The sequence below is a fragment of the Zootoca vivipara genome, chromosome 5, assembly GCF_965207765.1.
Source record: "Zootoca vivipara chromosome 5, rZooViv2.hap1.1, whole genome shotgun sequence".
Classification (NCBI taxonomy): domain Eukaryota; kingdom Metazoa; phylum Chordata; class Lepidosauria; order Squamata; family Lacertidae; genus Zootoca; species Zootoca vivipara.
The window spans coordinates 67368689-67388133 of record NC_142588.1 but is presented as its reverse complement, the minus strand read 5'-3'; positions in this window follow the sequence as shown (position 1 = coordinate 67388133).

Here is a 19445-nt window from a genome sequence, read left to right as displayed (position 1 = left end):
GTGCTATGGTCCATGGGGTCACGAAGAGTTGGACATGACTAAACGACTAAACAACAACAAGAGCTGAGTACATGTCAGAATCCAAGTTCCCATCCCAGAAGTGGAATAACTGAAGCAGTTAGCACAAATTTTGCTGCTTATTTCACATCATGATGGCTCCTGAGGAATCAGTGCATGTTGAGCAAATCAAAGTGTATTTGATTGGTGCCTTATTGGCACCAATCCCCCAGCCCCAATGTTGCAGGGTGGCTGCTGCTGTTTAGGGTTCCAGCCCTAAACTTGTGCCCCCCCACCCCTTATATGGTTCCCAAAGGGTAGCTGAAATGGAGCAAGGAGATATATGCCTCAAGAGATGACTTTCTGAGAAAAGATTTGGCACAGAAGAGAGAAAGAGGCATGGAGATGTATAGCGATGGAAAAGGCTGGTGTAGACAGCATGGCAGGGCTAGGGAGCTACTGGGGACAAGAGAAGGTTCTCCGTGGTTGAGAATTATTATAAAAGAATAAAAAATAATGCAAACGCAGGTGTTAGGAAATAATGGCTACTAAATTAGGAATCCCACTTTGCGGGAGGGTATTAGCAGTGGAGGAGGAGGCAATTTGCGAGCGTGTCAAGGCTTGTCCTGAATCAGCGAACCGCCCCCGCCCCCGAGAATAGAAGAAAGCCTTGAATTGAAACGCACAATTTGGGAGATATGCGATCACAGGGGCGCTCATATTCGGAGAAGGGGCGCTACCATAGGTGCCAACTCCCATAACGGGGCAGGGCACCCACAAATTTCGGTGCCAGGGCTACGCACGCTGTATGACACCCACGGCCCCGAGCACCCACGGTCGCGAGGCCAAACTGGCACTCCTTTGTGCTGGGTAACACCGTCGGTAAAGCTCGACGGCGGGGCGTGGAGCCGCGAGAGTAATCTGGAGGAGAGGGTGTGTGTGTGAGGAGCCAATAGCAGCAACAGCCAAAGAAGCACGCCTGTTCACAGCCAGCTGCCCGCACAGCATCATGGGGCGGAGAGAACCCGTGTCGCCTCCAGATCTGGCCCTTTGCACCAGCACCCACGTCGGGAAAACGAAGTCTTCCGATGAAACGAAGTTCTGACGGCAGAACAGGCGGAGCAAACGGACCAGGAGAGCAACAGTCGCCAGCATGAGTAGGCGGAAGCGGTCCAAGAAACCCAGCAGCGAGGGCGGCCCCTCCTTCCTCCCTTTTCCGAGAGCGCGAGCGCCGCATCTGCAGCAAGCCTTTCGACGGGGAGGCCGCGCGCCCGCACTGCAGCGCGAAGCACAGGCAACAAGAAGACCAGCGCGGCGGCGCGGAGGATCTCGGTGGCGTCCGCGTCATGTCGTTGCAGCCTTGCCGGGCAGGCACCGCCCGCCCCTGTGGGATGGCAGAGCGCGCAACTCCTCGACGCCAAAAAGTCCTGCCCTCGCCTTCTTCGCCGCTACACTGCCCGCAGCCACCAGTCACTGTCCCCTGTCCTAACGTCCAGCGCCCCCTGCCGGAGCAGAGCGGCCACTCGTTCGGGGGCAGCCGTCTCTGCAGGCAGCTGAGATTTCTTGTCGCGGTCTTTTTTGCGACCAGGGCCAGTGCCGGATTTATGTATAAGCTAAACAAGCTACAGCTTAGGGCCCCACTTGCCCCCCCCCAAAAAAAAAATTAAAGGAAAAGAAACTGGATGTACAATATAAAATAAAAAACAAATAAAATAAAACCTACATACAGTTAGAGCTTAATAATTATTTCACTATTAATATACTTCTTCTTAATTGTACTTCACTATTAATATACTTCTTCTTACTTGTATTTCAGTCCAACAATTACTTTGATAAAATACATATTTTGTTATGTGCAAATGGCTTTAGATACCTATTAGGTCTATAAATTACCATATAGCATATATCCAACACAAAAAACAGCAACAATTTGTTGTTGACAAAGGGCAGCTGGACATATAAAGGACCCTGTTTCCTTCAGTAGCTTAAGGCCTCATCAAACCTAAATCTGGCCCTGACCAGGGCATAGCTAGAAATCATAGAATTGTAGACTTGGAAGGGACCACGAGGATCATCTAATCCAACCCCCCCCCCTGAGCTAGCCAGTACATTCTGACTGTGCCGCCTTTGCCTTCAACTACGAGGGTTGCGTGCAGCTCTTCCTGGCCTCTCCCGTCGCTGTCCTCCTGCCTTTGGAGGGAGGGAGCAAGCAGCAACAACATTCAGAGCGATCCTGTGCAGAAGAAGCTGGTATAAATCAAGCCAGTGTCAATTAAGGTGGGGGTCTGCGTCAGCCTGGGAAAACAAGCCTTTAAAACAGTGTTCTTCATTAGATTGTCAGGCCACACAACAGCTGAATGGGATCAGGACCCAGTCCAAGTCCTCCCTCTCTGCTTCTGCCCCACCAAGCCCCCAGAACACTCCTTGGGAGAGACTTACACCAGCCTTGGTTTAGCAGGCTTTGGCTGAGCTGGGTTGCGTTGGGTTGGGGACTAGCTGAACTCAGCTGGACTGGAGAGCCATTGCATCTTGTCATAGGGTTGTTCCCTTAAAACAGGCACATCCAACAGGTAGTTCGTGATCTCTGGAGCAACAGATTGTTTTCTGTTGCTCCAGAGAAGTGGACACGGAGCAATGGATTAAAACTTCAAGAAAGAAGATTCCACCTAAACATTAGGAAGAACTTCCTGACAGTAAGAGCTGTTCGGCAGTGGAATTTGCTACCAAGGAGTGTGGTGGAGTCTCCTTCTTTGGAGGTCTTTAAGCAGAGGCTTGACAGCCATATGTCAAGAATGCTTTGATGGTGTTTCCTGCTTGGCAGGGGGTTGGACTGGATGGCCCTCGTGGTCTCTTCCAACTCTATGATTCTATGATTCTACCAGTAGGTCAGTGGACATCTGTGATCACTGGTAGATCACTGGCTCCCCTCAAAGAAGCTCAACAACTTTGACCTGAACCACAAAAAAACCAGGGCTTCTCCTCCTAAGAAATGCTCAACAACTTTGACTGAACCCCCCCAAAAGGGGGTAGATCACTGCCAGTTTTTAACTCTGTGAGTAGATCGCAGTCTCTTGGGAGTTGGCCACCCCTGCCTTAAAACATGCACCTGAACAGATTTTATTAAGCCTGGATGGCATTGAGTACCAGCATAATAACACTTTATATTGAGCCTCCTGAACTGGTAAATTCAGATCATTTTGTGCTCAGAAATGCTGCGTCCCAAGTCTCTTTCCCACCGTATCCTTATCACTGATATTTTCTTACCGAAATCAATTAATATTTTTATGACTTTTTGCCATCAATTCTTTTGCCATAGAATCATAGAGTTGGAAGGGACCCTTGGGATCAACTAGTTCAACCCCCCCCCAGCAATGCAGGAATATGCAGATGTCCCATACAGGGATCGAACCTGCAACCTTGGCATTATTAGCACCATGCTGTAACCAGGGGGTATGTGTGTGCCGTATTTCTATGGTATTTGGACAACAAGGCTCTCATTTTCATGCTTAATACTTGAAGAGTTTGCTATACTTAATAGCAGTGAAACAATAACCTTGAGTCATTTTTGTGTGTGTGTGTGGTTTTTTTTGGGGGGGGGGGAGACAGAGACAGAGAGTCTTTCCTGAACTCCCAAGTGACCAGGAGAGATTGCTTGACTCTGTCCCTTTTTGTCAGTGTATATATGAGGCCACTGGATGAGATCATCTTGAGAAATGGTGTTCAGTGGCCTCTATACTCAGATGACATCTAGCATTCTCTCTGGGGTGAGTTACCAGCTTTCTGGAAACATAATATCTCAGTGCTCCTTTCATTATCTGCCTCTTTCTTTTCAGACAGAATTCAAAGTGCTGGTGACAACATTTGAAACCCTAAGTGGTCAATATATTAAATAAACTGTCTCCAACTCTACCTTTAGCACTGATTACTATTACAATTTGTTAAGGTTATCAGTGTGCCAAGTCAAGACTGGGAGGGCTAGTAGCATGCACTTTTAGCAGTTCAGAAGTGCTGCTATGTGTTTGCATCCACTGAGCACAGCAGGGTGTTTGGAACTGCAGAATAGCACAGAATTTAGCTGCATACACACTTCGTGGATTTCATTGGAAGGCAGCTGCATAATTTTATGTTCCAGACTAAATGTTAATACAGGTGGGAGTTCTTTACATGGTAATATGTATTACTTTGTGTACCTTAAAATGTGAGGGAGCGGGTGGCACTGTGGTCTAAACCACTGAGCCTCTTGGGCTTGCTGATTGGAAGGTCTGTGGTTCGAATCTGCACACCGGGGGTTGAGCTCCCAGCCTCTGCCAACCTAGCAGTTCAAAAAGAACACCAGTAGATAAATGTGGGATGTAAAAACAAGGTGCAGTCAAGCCACATTTCCTAGAGTGACCACATGGAGGAACATCTGACCAGGTCAGCTTCCTGTCATTGACCTGGGACGGATTTCTTCTGCATGCAAATGAGATGGGTAAGCTGCCCAGGTAAATTCACTGGCCAGCAGCCATTTCTTCCCTTTTTGATCACCACACTTCAAGCAAGCAACATCTAAGGAAAAGGTCTCTTGGCTTCCAGCCAAGAGAACAATGAATCTGCTTTCCCCTATGGAGCAGATTCAACATGTAAATACTTTTATCTAAGCTAGCCTGCCTTTCTGAGACCTGCTGTAACTCAGGAACGTCTGTGAGTAAACTCCTTTTTACTTTTAAAGAGCATTGTGTCGTGTATTTTCTTTTAAGAGGGATTCAGGGGAAAATACCAGAAATATATATAATTTTTAGAGGCTTTAGCAAGCCTGTGCAACCCCTCTTGCTGTGCTTAAATGGGAATGAGAAGCTCTGCTAGTTTGAGACTTGTTAACACAAGTTAGGATAGGAAATATTAAACAATGTCTCCTCATCCACATTCCTGATCATTCCCACAATAAATAGGTACCGCTGTGGCAGGAAGGTAAACAGCATTTCCATGCGCTCTGGTTTCTGTCACCGTCCTCCGTGCACCAGTAGCAGTTTAGTCATGCTGGCCACATGACCCAGAAAGCTGTCTGTAGACAAACGCCGGCTCCCTTGGCCTGAAAGCGAGATGAGTGTCGCACCCCATAGTCACCTTTTGACTGGACTTAGCCATCCAAGAGTTACGTATTTCTCTGTTTACTTTAAAATGTGGCACATGGCCAGTTCTTCTGTGTTTGGGGATCTCCCTTTACATTCTGCTGAGTGCAATCCTGGACATCTCCCCCCCTCCCCCAAGCCCTGCCCTGTTGTAATTACATCCTGATTGGCCATGCAATTGCAATTTTAACTGTGGCACAACTGCTGCCACAAACTGATGCTCATTGAGACCAGCAGGGCAGAAGGCAGGGAGCTCAAGAGTAGATGGAGCCAGAGCCAATGGCAGGGAGATCCATCACCTGATTGGTTGTTGTAAATAAGAAGACAGGCAAGTTGGGGCTGGCTGAGGGCAGGCTGAGCTTGCTGGGGCAGTGCCCCATATTCCCTAGCTGGGCACAATGAATTAGTTAATTGTCTTCACACTTGGTTTCCTAAAATATGCCAAAACTCTCCAAAGACCTACATGGGTGTTTACCATGTAGTTTTGGAAATGTCTCAGGGCTTTCAACTACCCTAACACACTTACCCTGGATTTTGCAGTAAGGCAGTAGATTATTACTTTCTGGAAACTGGAACAAAGCAGAAAGTGAAGTGTCACTGTAACGCTAGAGGGAAGGTGTGGCATGTGGCAGATGGAGTCATTCATCCCACTGCTTGCCATCTCTCACGATGCTTCAGTGGCAGAGACATCATCTACCCTACATATAGATAGTGTTATGGACTGGCTGAATGCAGAGGAGTGTGGGGAGGCACCATCTGGGGAACCCCAAGGGAACCCCCAAAGGAAGAAGGCTCAGAGCCAGGGGATTGGTGTGTGGGATGGTGATTAGTGGTCAGAGGGAGATGAGGAGGCAGACTGGGAGGAGGAGGAAGCTGAAGAGGCAACAGGAATTAGCCAGCAGGAAGAGGATGGGGCAGAGAGCAGTCCAGAATCAGAGGCAAGAGAGGAGGGGGTCCAAGAGACAGAGATGAAACAGGCTGCTGAAGAAGCCAGGGAGTCTCTGTGCCCCCACCCCCACTTTGACCAGTTCTCCTTCCCACTTGTCTCCCAGAACATGTAGAGGAATGAAGAGGGTGGAGTGCTAAGAGAGTAGAGTAAGGAGCCTGAGATTCCTTACAAAGGGGAGGGTGAGTCTTAGGGCGCAATGGGAAGACAGGGACCTTCAGTCCTCACAACTGCCTCCTTGGGGCAAGACCTACTGGGAAGAGTTGCTGTGATCACCAGGCCTGCACTACTGTTTTGGTTTCTTTGAATAAAGAGTTAACTTCACTGCCACTGGGTGTTTTATTACTGACCTACTCCTGACTCCGCCTCCTGACAGGTAGCAAATCAAGATAGTATATCAAGGAGATAGCTATAGCTATAGATTTATAGATATACCATAGATTCCTGCTAACCTAGAAGTTTGAAAGCACATTAAAGTGCAAGTAGATAAATAGGTACCGCTCTGGCGGGAAGGTAAATGGTGTTTCCATGCGCTTGTCTGGTTTGCCAGAAGCGGCTTAGTCATGCTGGCCACATGACCCTAGAGTTGTCTGCGAATTGACCTAGCGGTCAGGGGTCCCTTTACCTATAAATATAGATATATTTTACAGTCACACACATACTTCTAAAGTGGCACAGTCCAGGAGATGTGTGACTGTTCCATTCTGATGGTGTAGATTTCACCTTCCAATTAGGAGGACATAATAAACGGCAAGGTGGTTATTAAAACAAACACTTAATAAGGCAAAAAGTTTTCAGGCCTGCAATGTTTTCATGCTCTCTCTTCCAGTTTGAGGATGTAGACTCAGCACCTACAGATACACTGTTGATGGTGGGATTCAATCACATCCCAGCAGATGCAGGCTGCACAATTAAAGCTGATTTGAAACACATGCTTCAAATCAGCTTCCCAAAAAGGTCATACTTTTCCTTATATGAAAAGATACACATAAAAATGTGTGATAGCACTTGCTTCTTGCAACTTTGTCTAATCTCCCCACAAGCAAATCAGGTTGAATGCTTATAAACAGGTCATCTGGAAGTGACCTCAGAAGTTCAAATGACACTGTTGCTGATGGCTGCCCTCTGTCGGCCATTACTTAGCAGATTTTTTTGGTGTGTTTTTTTTAATAGAACAGAACATCCTTTTCTCCAAGAATACCATGCCATCCATTCTATATGAATCATACTGCTTCCATTGTTAACCCAAATATTTCGTGATACGGTTAGCTTAGCACATTTTATTAAGCTATAACAAGTGTTCTGTATCCAGAAATTTGGGTTACAATGTTGAAGTATATTTACTGAGAAGTAAGTGGCACTGTGTTCGATGGTATATATTCTCTGGTAAGTGTATTTGGAACAGCAACTTTTAAAAATGTTATAGCGCAATCTTATAGACATCTATCAAGAAACACATCCTCAATGGGGCTTACTTCTGAGTAGACATGGATAGGATTATGCAGGCATGTCAAACCTGCGGCCCTCCAGATGTTTTGGCCTACAACTCCCATGATCCCTAGCTAGCAGGACCAGTGGTTGGGGAAGATGGGAATTGTAGTCCAAAACATCTGGAGGGCCGCAGGTTTGACATGCCTGTATGCTGTCAATAAGCAAGAACAACAACACCCTAAAGGTGTCCTTGATTAATTAGGCAGTAGACAGACAGACAGACAGACAGACACACAGACACACACTGGGGATACAAAAAGAAGATTGCAAGCACCATATTTAAAAGAAGCATTGTCTTTTTTTTCTAAGTTAGGAATTCCTCTTCCACACATGCACGCATCGTTTACAAAGTAAGTATTCTCCTTGATTCAGAACTATTGAGTTTGCCATTACATAAAAAGTATGCCATGGACAAATAAACCCAGGTCCATTTACTATGAAACTCCAAATTTGGTGGAAACTCCAAGTTTTGTGGCAGCACAAAACTATGTAATACAAAACTTTAGCATAGGTCTTTAGAGAAGGCATTTACAGGTATCTTAAATGTATCTTTAAAACTCATATGATTAGTATTTTCATTTTTTACTTTTTAAAAATGGTGTGACAACACTATTGGAAACCAGTGTGTAAAACAAGTGGTCCATCTGTTGTCTTGCCAGCCTGCCAGCCACATCTATGCTTAACACAATAGATGGATTGTATCACATTTATTACACCTGCGCGCTGCCAGCTAATGTTGATGATCACTGTCCAGTGCTCTACAATGGAGATCATAGGCGACATGGTGGTTGATAGTACAATATTGCTTCTATCTAGATCTGGTAAATAGTATGTGGGTCTGATAATGTAGAGGTATTAAGATGATCTTCTGACAGAAGGAAAAGAATTCCTGAAACTCAAACAGAATGCTTGCTTTCACCAAACAAAAGACTCCTGAGCTAGGGACTCCCTTTCTGCAGTAAACTGAGAGGTGATTGTCTTCTACTGGGATTTAAAAATCACAAATGGGAGCCAAGCTGATGGAATCAGCTCAAGAAGCAGAAAGTCCGGCAGCCGTGTAGATTACACAGTTAATCCTCTAAAAATATGCTCTGTCCTTTTAAAGACAGAAGGGGCAGAGGGGGGTGAAATTGTGACCCCTCTTGAGGTCAAAGGGAATTTGTGATTGACTTGGATGGGGCCAAGATTTCACGCTTTCTCTCCAGCAGAAAATTCATATAGTTCTCCCAACAAAGTACTGTTATTGTAGTACTGCTGCCCCACTAGTCCTTTCAGTACCAGAAGTAACCTAAATAATTTCTCATACTGTAGGATTAAACTCAGTTTTTTTTAAATGCAGTTTCCATAAACATTCGCGAGGCTTCTTTCTCAGTAGTGGAATGCCAAGCATCTATTTTCTTCTTGAGATGAAACATTACAATGTATACTGAAAAACTTTGCTGCTCCAAAGCGCATGACGTCACTCCAAGACAAACCCAGGGGAGGATACTGTGCTTAAAAGTGAATGCGAAAAGAACGTGCAGTTCCACGCCAGTCAAAGTATTACTTGGTACTAAGTGATAATGTGATACCCATGATAAATTGAACAGTAAAATAACCAACCCACCAAGTAGGTGTGTGGGGGGGGGGAATCCAAATGACCCACTGTTGTAATTTCTGGCTTCTGCTTTCTTACGTTTCTAACAAGAGGCAACATCAAGATTTTTTTTCCTTTTCATCAGCACACTTAAAAAGAAAACCCATTTGTTCTAATACTATGCGAAATTAGATGCTAATTTGCTGGATTAAAAAAAAAGTAACTGATTAGTTGTGGTGCAATGGGTCAGTGCACCTGGCTGTTAATCAGAAATGTTTGGCCCCATTTTACTTAAGGGGAGAGTTATTGGGTCGAAGCCCGTTAACAACCTGAATCCCACATGGTCTTGGAAGCCAGTCTGCTGATCTCAATAGAGCCCAATTTCCAAATTGTGCTTAGAATGCACACTAGCTCAAGAACACCAGGGTCTCACTTGGAAACAATCCAACTGGAATCAATGGAGCTTCAGAGTAAGTGGATGTGCAAGTCAGTCCTGGGCATCTTTAACTTTTTTGTCTGCCGCTTCACATTTTTTAAAAAAATATCTTAAGTGGGTTACAAAGTCCTAAAAATACTTCATTTATTATTGCCTCTATTTCTCACCTTTTCCTTCAATGAGCTCGAGGTGGTATGCATGGCTCCTCACCTCTGTATTTGCCTCAAAATAACCCTGTGAAGTAGATTAAGCTGACCCAAGATCTGAACTTCATGGCTGAGTGGGGACTTGAACCCTGGTCTCCTAGATCCTAGTCCAAACCCCAACCACTACACCTCAAATAAACATCACAAGTAAAAATCAAATTTCAAAAGAGAGCAATTTTTAAAAGAGATGCACAGATATTCTCGTAAACATGAAACAGAAACAACTATAATAATAATAATATATTATTAAGGTACAAGGTGTGACCGGAAGGTTGGTGAATGGTCACAGAAATCGGACAGCGAGAAATATTTGAACATACAATCAGCATTGGAAACCCATGAAATGCTCACAATTGTGTACGGAGATGAAGTTGTAACTCAAAAGGCAGCGTATGAGTGGTTTAAGCGTTTCCATGAAGGACAGCAAACCGCCAAAGATGACCCTCGGTATGGCAGACCGTCGACAAGCAGAGTGGCGGCAAATGTCGACAGAGTCCGTGAGTTATTAATCCATCTGTATGATGGCAGAAGAATTGCATATTCTGTGTGAAAGCGTTACTGAGGTTACTAAATTGTCCCAGCCTCCATATTCTCCCAATCTGGACCCACTCGATTTCTTTCTTTTTCCAAAACTGAAATCTTTACTGAAAGGGCACAGATTTTCTAACATTTCACACATCCAAGCTGCTGTGACAAGGAAACTGAAAGCAGTACGAAAAGAGGACTTCTCCAGAAGTTTCCAACAATTCTACGAACATTGTCAATGGTGCATTGTATCAAAGGCAGCCTACTTTGAAGGCCTGTAAGGTATGTATGTTCAAATATTTCTCACTGTCCGATCTCTGTGACCATTCACCAAACTTTCCAATCACACCTTGTATAATCACTATAATAACTACTAGCAGATCCGAAATACAACAGACACAACCAGCTCTACCCACCAAGTATACTGTACAGCACCCTCACTTCTATTGCTATCCCTTCCTAACTTAAGCTCCCAACAAAAGGTGATGTCAAATGACATCACCACCCTCCTGGAGCTCTCTGCTGTTCCCTGCAGCACCCAGAATCCTCCCACCCCCACCCCCACCCCCATAAAGGCAGTGCGCCAATTAAGGGACATGCAGCCCTTGCACTCAGTGTAGCCAAAAAGGATAATTTTGTAAATGGGAAGTGTTCCCAGCAAGCCTCTCTCTCTCTTTTTTTTACCCAGCACTAAATCCCACCCAATTCAGTGAACTTTACAAGAGAAAGAAAATTCCCCATGGAAATAAAAAGAGCTGATTCCACATTAGACAGGCAAGGCATCCTCAGAAGAAAGGGGGGGAAGAAGGGGGTGCATTTTGAGGACGCTTTCTTCCAATGTATCCATTTGTGTTTTTATTATTTTGGGTTCCCCCCCTGTTTAGCATTTATTTGAATAGCCCGCCCTACCCCCCCCCCCCAAACAGGAGGAGGAAGAGGAGTATTTTAGGGATCCTTGTCAGCATTCACGTCACCGTCTGATTCTGCCCCAATCTGAATGATATTTGTAGAGACCCCCACAATTTCCTCTCTGCGCTGTAATTTAATATTAAGACACTGTTAGGAACTTTCAAACATTATAGCCAACCAGGCCACGTTTGCCTATGATTTCGTTAACCATTCCTTAGAGCTTCCTTGACGGTGACCTGTTGTTTGATGCGGCCAGACTGCATGCGCTTCAGCAGTCCTTTCATGGCGTCAGAAGCCTTAGGAATTTCAGCAGGAGTTGGGGGAGCCAATTCCACTTTAGCAGAGTACCAAGGCTTTGAATAAGTGATAGCAGCAGTGACAAGCTTCGGCCCTTTGGTGGAGATGGCCGTCACCAGCTCCTGCGCCATCCCGAAAGCAAGCGGAGGACTGAGGAGGACCGGACAACGGAGAGGAGGAGGAGGAGGAGGAGGAGGAGGAGGAGGAGGAGGAGGAGGAGGAGGAGGAGGAGGAGGAGGAGGAGGAGGAGGAGGAGGAACCCAATGTATCCATTTGTGGTGTGACCAAATACAGTTTGTTTGTTTTTTCTGGTCGGCCCGTTGTGTTCCTTTTGTGATTTATTCTTTATTTCTGTTGCCCACTGCGGTCTCGCTGCCTTTCTGGGAGAGACTAAAATAAACATTTTGAATTGGTTTGTGATTTCAGGTCGTGACCCCACTCCGAGATTCCACACCAGCCCGCCTTGGCGCTTCCATGCAGCTAGTCGGCGCTCCGCCCAGCAAACCAAACACCCATTCATAAATAGACCAAGTTCTTCAGGCCCTGAGACAGTGCCGGAGATAAGCTACACCGGCTGCTGCTACTGTTCTTCTTGGGCTGGCCTCGCTTCTCTCCCACGGATCGTCACTGCCACCGAAGCTGCTCGAGGAACTTAGTAACTGGTCCCTCGCAGTGGCAGCAAGGACATCACAGCCAGTAGCTGATTTAGTTCCGCGGACTGAAACAAACAAACAAACAGGCAGACACAAAACCCAAAGGCAGATCAAACGAGACCATGCCTTTGGCTGGACCAGAGTGGGTGTCATAGCTGCCAAGTTTTCCCTTTTCTCGCGAGGAAGCCTATTCAGCATAAGGGAAAATCCCTGTAAAAAAGGGATAACTTGGCAGCTATGGTGGGTGTCAGCTTTGGCATTACACAAAACTCTTCTTCAGGAAGAGGAGTTCAAAGCAAAGCTCTGCCGTTGTGGATGAGGATAGGCAACATTTTGCTAACACACTGCCTCCTAAGAGGGTTAACTTGGAAGTACAGTGGTACCTCGGTTTAAGTACACAATTGGTTCCGGAAGTCTGTACTTAACCTGAAGCGAACTTTCCCACTGAAAGTAATGGAAAGTGGATTAATCCATTCCAGACGGGTCTGCGGAGTACTCAACCTGAAGCGTACTTAACCCGAAGTATGAGTGTAATTGGTTCTGGAAGTCCGTACTTAACCTGAAGCGTACTTAACCTGAAGCGAACTTTCCCATTGAAAGTCATGGAAAGTGGATTAATCCGTTCCAAACAGGTCCGCGGAGTACGTAACTGAAAGTACTCAAACCGAAGCGTACTTAAACCGAGGTATGACTGTAAATTCAATCAGCCTATCTTGCAATTAAGTAGCGCAGGGTTACTGACGCAGAGGAAAACATTGCGGGGCACTAATGCAAATCAAATCAAAGAAATTTGCTTTAAAACACATCCACTTTTAACAGGCACCCCCAAACTGCGGCCCTCCAGATGTTTTGGCCTACAACTCCCATGATCCCTAGCTAACAGGACCAGTGGTCGGGGAAGATGGGAATTGTAGTCCAAAACATCTGGAGGGCCGAAGTTTGGGGATGCCTGACTTTTAAAGTATTCAAAAAACTTCGACAGCAGCACTGACACACGCTTCGTTTTTGTACCGTTTGCTAGCTTAACTTTTGGTGGCTTACCACAGACCGTCCTAGTCACACGGAAGGTGAGGTCTGACTGCAACATCAAGGCATGACTTGCAGGTGTGACAGATTCGTTTCCCATCTAGAATAGTGCTCCAAATCCATTGATTGTCACCTGACTATTGGACCTTAGGACTTCAGCAGCCTTTGGTTTTGTGCATTTTGACTTCAAGATCGCCTGTTTCCTAACCACTCCTTGAGGCATCCAAGCAGAAGTTTACTTAATAAATGACCCTGTTAGTGCGGAATTTGTTGAAATATTTATATTGCTTACAAAGTTATTCACAGTTTTTAATGGGAGTGTAAGAGTGCCGGCCTTCTCTTTGCAGGACTCTGCTTCATAAGTTATAAAAAAATGTATTCTTAAAACGTATGGTTACACAAGCAGCACCTTATATGAGCCCTTTGTGGCCAATTGCCCTCTGATCTGCCTGGTTCGCAAGTGTTAAAATGTGTTAGAATGTGAGACTCAAACTTTCCAGCTTTCAGTTAAAAGTGTCAACATGGCATATGTCAACAAAACAAAAAGTCGTAAGGGGTATTACCACACCAGTTAAGGATTAAAAGCAGCCATTATTTTGGATGTGCTTCTAAAGCTCATAATCTACTTGCACAGGCTTTGTGACCTGGGAAATGCAGATCCAGAACACCAAAGACAGAGGTTTCCCTCAATATTGGGAATCATAGGTGGGGAGAGCCCTGTTTCACTCATGGGCTTCCCACAAGCACAGGGTTGGTTCTGCTATTAAACTAATGAAGCTTGAGCTTCACTTCAGGGCCTCTAATCCTGAAGGGGCCCCAGAAGTGATTTAGTCCACATTGCTTAAACATTTTGGGTCTAGTAGACCCAATCTGAGTCACACAACTCAAGTTGCTTAGTTTTTGTTGTTGTATGAATTTCAAGAATCCCAAAGTTTGAGATTCAGTAGGTGTTATAGAGGTGAAGTGTTGTGCTAAATTGGCTCTTCTGCTGTGGCAAATGTTACCCTCCTTTTTTGACAGAGGTCAAGACCTGAGAGAAATAACAATGAGTTCATGAAAGTACTTGAATGGATAACAAAAATGCAAACTCAAGGCAATCTGCCCTGGAACAACCCCCTTGAAGAAAACAACAGCAGTTATTCAGACCTTGTTGCTGGTTGTGAAGGGGGCCCCATAACAGTTCAAGCTTCAGGGCCCCCAAAATGTAGGTCCATCAGTGCACAAGCATCTGGCTGGCTATTGTGAGAACAGAATGCTGGACCAGATGGATCTTTGACCTGATCAAGACTCTTCTTACTCTATAATGTAACAGGGTAGGGATGGCCAAACTTATGCACACATATACACTTACCCCACAGGCACTTTCATTCTACTTCACTCATCATTCACACACTTGCACACTCATCAGCGCATGTAAACACACACATGCAGCGCACATGTACAGCACGGTCTCTGGCTTATTTATTGTTCCAAGAAGATCAAGATGGAGTGCATTGTTCATCCCCTCCTTTTTTATTTCCCACAACAACCCTGTGAGGCAGAAATAAATAAAAAGTTGTCCAGTAGTACCTTAGAGACCAACTAAGTTTGTTCTGGGTGGAAGCTGTGAGGTAGGTTAGGCTGAGAGGTAGCGACTGGCCCAGGGTTGCCCAGTGAGCTTCATGGCTGAGAGGGGATTCCAAGAACCCTGGTCTCCCAGATGCTAGGAGATCTACTTACACCTAGATGGACATTATGCTGCTCACCAGTGCCAGGTGAAGAGCCTGCTGGATCATACCAATATACCCATCTAGCCCAATCTGTGGGAAACTTGCAAGCAGAATCCGAGCAGAACAGCACTCTCCCCTCCTTCGGTTACCAGGAAGTACGGTAGTATTCAGAAGCATTACTGCTTTCCATCATGGGCGCAGAGCATAGCCATCAATAGCCGTCTCCTCCAAGAATGTCTAAACCTCTTCTAAAGGTCCAAACCTCTTCTAAAGCGATCCATGTCGGTGGCCACCAGTCCACTACCTCCTGTGGAAGTGAGTTCATAGTTTAACTATGCCTTCCAACATTCCGCTGCATTGAATGACTACGAGTTCTAGAGAGGGTGTAAAACTTGTCTCTGTCCTCTTTCTTCATGCCATGCATGATTTTATAAATACAGTTCGGTTGCCTAATTAAAACCCCGAATCTCCCCACCGTTTGAGAATTTAAGCTCTGCTCCTTTGCCCGCTCTCTCTTCCCCCTCTCCCAGTCTACACGACCGTAGAAACCCTGCATGGCATTTTATCCCACTTAGCGTTGCCTACAGACGTCCTTTATTTCCTCCCGTCCCGTGCTCCCCTTTTCAAGGCCAGCCTCTCCTAGGAACCGAACCAATATTCCGCAGCGCTTCCTAGCCTGGATCTGCTTCAGGCATGATCCATTTTTCAAAGTGTGTCTGTATAGGAAAGCTATTTCTATAAACTGTTTTCACCGGGTTGTTTCACTGTGTGTCTTATTTACGGATGTTGCTATTTTAACTGCCGTGGAACTGTTTTCTATATTTCGCAAACGGCATAGATCGCTCCTTTTGTCATGAAGCGGCCAATCCATCCATCAATAAAATCCAGCCTCCTTTGCCTTTTCGCCTTGGAGCTGATGAGAGGGAAAGCAAGATTGGGGAGAGATTCTTTGGCAATTCTTTTGAAACATATCTGTCTCCCCAGTTGTGTCTCCGCTTGATTTCTTCGCTTATGATGGGATCCCGGAAGGCTCTTCACCCTTGAGCGCACCTGCCTTGTCCTTAGCCCGCGAGCAACAGGGAAAGCCCAGCTAACCTCCTCTGTCGCTCTCTTATGACCAAGAAGCTTCGGTTCCTGAGTTCTTCTTCTTCTTCTTCTTCTTCTTCTTCTTCTTCTTCTTCTTCTTCTTCTTCTTCTTCTTCTTCTTCTTCTTCTTCTTCTTCTTCTTCTTCTTCTTCTTCTTCTTCTTCTTCTTCTTCTTCTTCTTCAGCGAAGGCGGTCCTTCCAGGGAAAGTGTGTCAGGGCCATAAAAGCGCGGGGCGCAAGCTTCAAAGGGCCTCATGATGACTTCCCAACCTTTATTTATGTGGCTATTAATGCAATCTCCATCGCGCAGATATACATCTTTATCCTTTCAACTGATATGCTGGGAATCAATTAGATATGCAGATTACATTTCATAAGATCCCAAATGTTAATCTTCCCCCCCCCCCACTTTTTTCTCTCTAGGTCCTGACTGTTAATTCCCCCCCCCTTCCTTTCGCCATCTCATATTATGTTTCGGCAGTCGAGGGAGGTGAAAGGAACCCTCCGAACAATTAATCTTCGGGCTACTTGATTGAGAAGGACTTTTTTTAAAGGCTAAAGGCAGGGAAGAGGAAGGTTGGCTCCCCTCTCTTGGGGAAGGGGTGTCACATTTACCCGGGACGGGGAAACAGGGAGGGGAAGCGGGTGGCCTCTTAACCAGCCGGCGGCAGAGGGAAGGGCTGCGCGCTTTATGGGAGTCTATCTAGGAGAGTTTGGAATTTCAGCCCAATGGGTCGTGTTTTGTTGACGTCCACTCCGGTCCCATGCAAAGGGCCTCGGGGTTCGGCAGGATTTATCCCTAAGTATTTAGATTTCAGCCTTGGAAACATTTTCCTTCAAGCACACCAGGAATCTCTCTCTCTCTCTCTCTCTCTCTCTCTCTCTCTCTCTCTCTCTCTCTCTCTCTCTCTCTCTCACACACACACACACACACACACACACAGCCCTGTATAGCTATTTCTATACCGCCTTCTCATTATGAAAAGTCATGGCTACCTATAGTAAAGGCATTTAAAGAGCATAATATCAAGAATAAAGGACCAACACCGATTCCAATTCATTTTCTCAGAAATGCTTGGATTTCAGTAGGGACAGTGCTCGCAATGGTCTGGCCAGTGTATGAGGGGGACCTGGTCCTAGGCATTTGGGATGTTAACAGTAATGTTATGTTAATATCTGGAAGCTTAGCTTGGTAATGTATTGGCAGCCCGTCCAGTATTTGTGTTTGTGTGCACACACACAAACACGCACGCGCTCTTTCTCACCTTTGAGACACCGAAACTTTAGACAGGCTTACTTGGTTGTTAAGCATTTCCCACCGAAACAAAGATGAGTATTTCTCATTTAATGGCGCATGCAAACCTATACATTGTTACCTAAGAATGAATTCTCTTGAACTCAAAGAAAGCAACTGTAGCATTGTTCGTCCATTAAAAAAAAAACAAACCCTCCAAAATACCTGGAAAAATATCACTCAAAAATCTGTCCTTTATTAGGACCAACCAAAATGTCACACCCTTGTTGCAAGCTTTTGAGTATTTGAGGGTCTTACCGAAATCATTTAGACATAAACACGTTAAAAACGGGTTTCTTGGATTAAAAAAATCGAGCGATCAGGATTTACTGAAAAGTTTTGCAACTTTTAGATTTCTGTGGCGTCAATTTTCTGGCGTTTTCTACCTGCTATGGAACTTGCAAGTGAAACCAGATCCTATCTGTGTATAGTTGATGGGAAGAAAGTTTCACCGAGATCAGTAAGGCTTGCTCCGAGGTAAAGGGGGTGCATAGGATTGAAGTTATGCAGCCTAATCATCATCATCATCACCACCACCACCCCTTCTACACACTTGCCTCAAGGATATGTACCATGGCGATATACAATAAAAGCAGGAAAAGTTTAAAACACAAAACAGCCGTTATATTTAATACAGAACCAAAGTAATACAAAATAGACACTCCTGGAAAAGACTCATTTATCCAGCTGTCTTCAATTCTTCAATTGTTTCCGGAAAGTGAAGATAGCGGCCAGCGGGCGCCTGTCATATCTGAACAGGAACATACTATTCCACAGAACAGGGACAGCCACACTAAAAGTCCTGCTCCGAGTTACTGTAGAGGGGACTTCTGACATCTTTGCAGGAGAAAGTTTCACACAGCGCTCTACTGAATATTTAAGAGATTATGCATGTTTCCTCGGAAATAAGTCCCACTGAAATCAATGGGATCTACCCCGTTATAAGTGAGCATACACTGCGGCTTTAGACAGCAATTCCATGCATATTTAAGGAAAAGTGTGCCTCGTTTATTCTATTTTCTAGAACAATTCAGGCTGTGCACAGGTACGGCTCTGCGCGAAGTCTCTCCCGCACCAAAGAGCCTTTCTGCGTTTATTTTTTGAACAGTGACTGCAGATCTGTTGCTACTGCAACCAACAATTAAAATTACCATTTACCAGTCCTTCGGGATTGCACGTGGCCAGCGATTGCTTTATAAAGTTTCCTCTCGTTGTGAAACCTAAGTTTATAGTATGACTGTCCGCTGTCCTTGGAGAAAAGGTGCCCCCAACGGCCGAAACTGCAAATCTTTGTACACTTAAGAGTAAGCGCTGTTGAACTGGGATGCAAGGATACTCAGATCTCAGATATACATCCGTGTAAGAGTGCTAGGGGGTTTCTAACCTACCATTCCGATCCTTGGACCGCAGGCCCCCTTTATTTCAATAGAACATGCGCCCTCAAGTGCGTTTTGGGACGCGAGCTTACGAAAGCATCGTACCAAAAGCACACTTTCTCGGAAGGGAATCCCAATAAAATCCGTGAGGTGTGCGTATTATCTTTGCCCCCAACCAGAGCCAGGCGAATGAGATCTAATAAATTGGGTATAACTGGAGTGGTGGGTTCAATTGCTGGAGAAGATCGTCTCACCATGAAGAACGTAGGGAATTTATTATCAGGGCGTCAGGTCTGGCTGCGCTGCAGGACGTGGCGAGGTTTGCCCCTCGGTGGCGCTTGATCGCCCCAAACGATCCAAGGACCGCTGCTCAAAAACCTCGTGCAGGGCCGGCCTGACGAATTTCCTGCTGCTTTTCCAGGCGAGGTTCCCTTTGAGGAGAGATGGTGCCACTTGACCGGGGTCATAAAAATGCCGCTAGCCTGGTGAGCGTTTGTTGGCTGTGGAAATTGACTTCGCTTGGAAACAGAGGGGTACCCTAAGACCGCTGCGCTCGTTTTATAGTCCGCTAATCATTACTTTCTGCAGAGAGGGGTCCATTTATCGCTCTCTCCCGCCCCCGCCCCACCCAATCCTGAAAAGGAATTTTTATTTGCAGGCCAAAGCCCAGATTCCAATGCATATGCTCCACGGAACATAATAATTACGTGATAAAACTAAGAGAGGGCAGCTGATTCCCCCTGTCCCCCAGTGAAGCTTGCTTTATGCTTTTCACATGATCCTAAGGACCTTTACTCAGGATTTCCC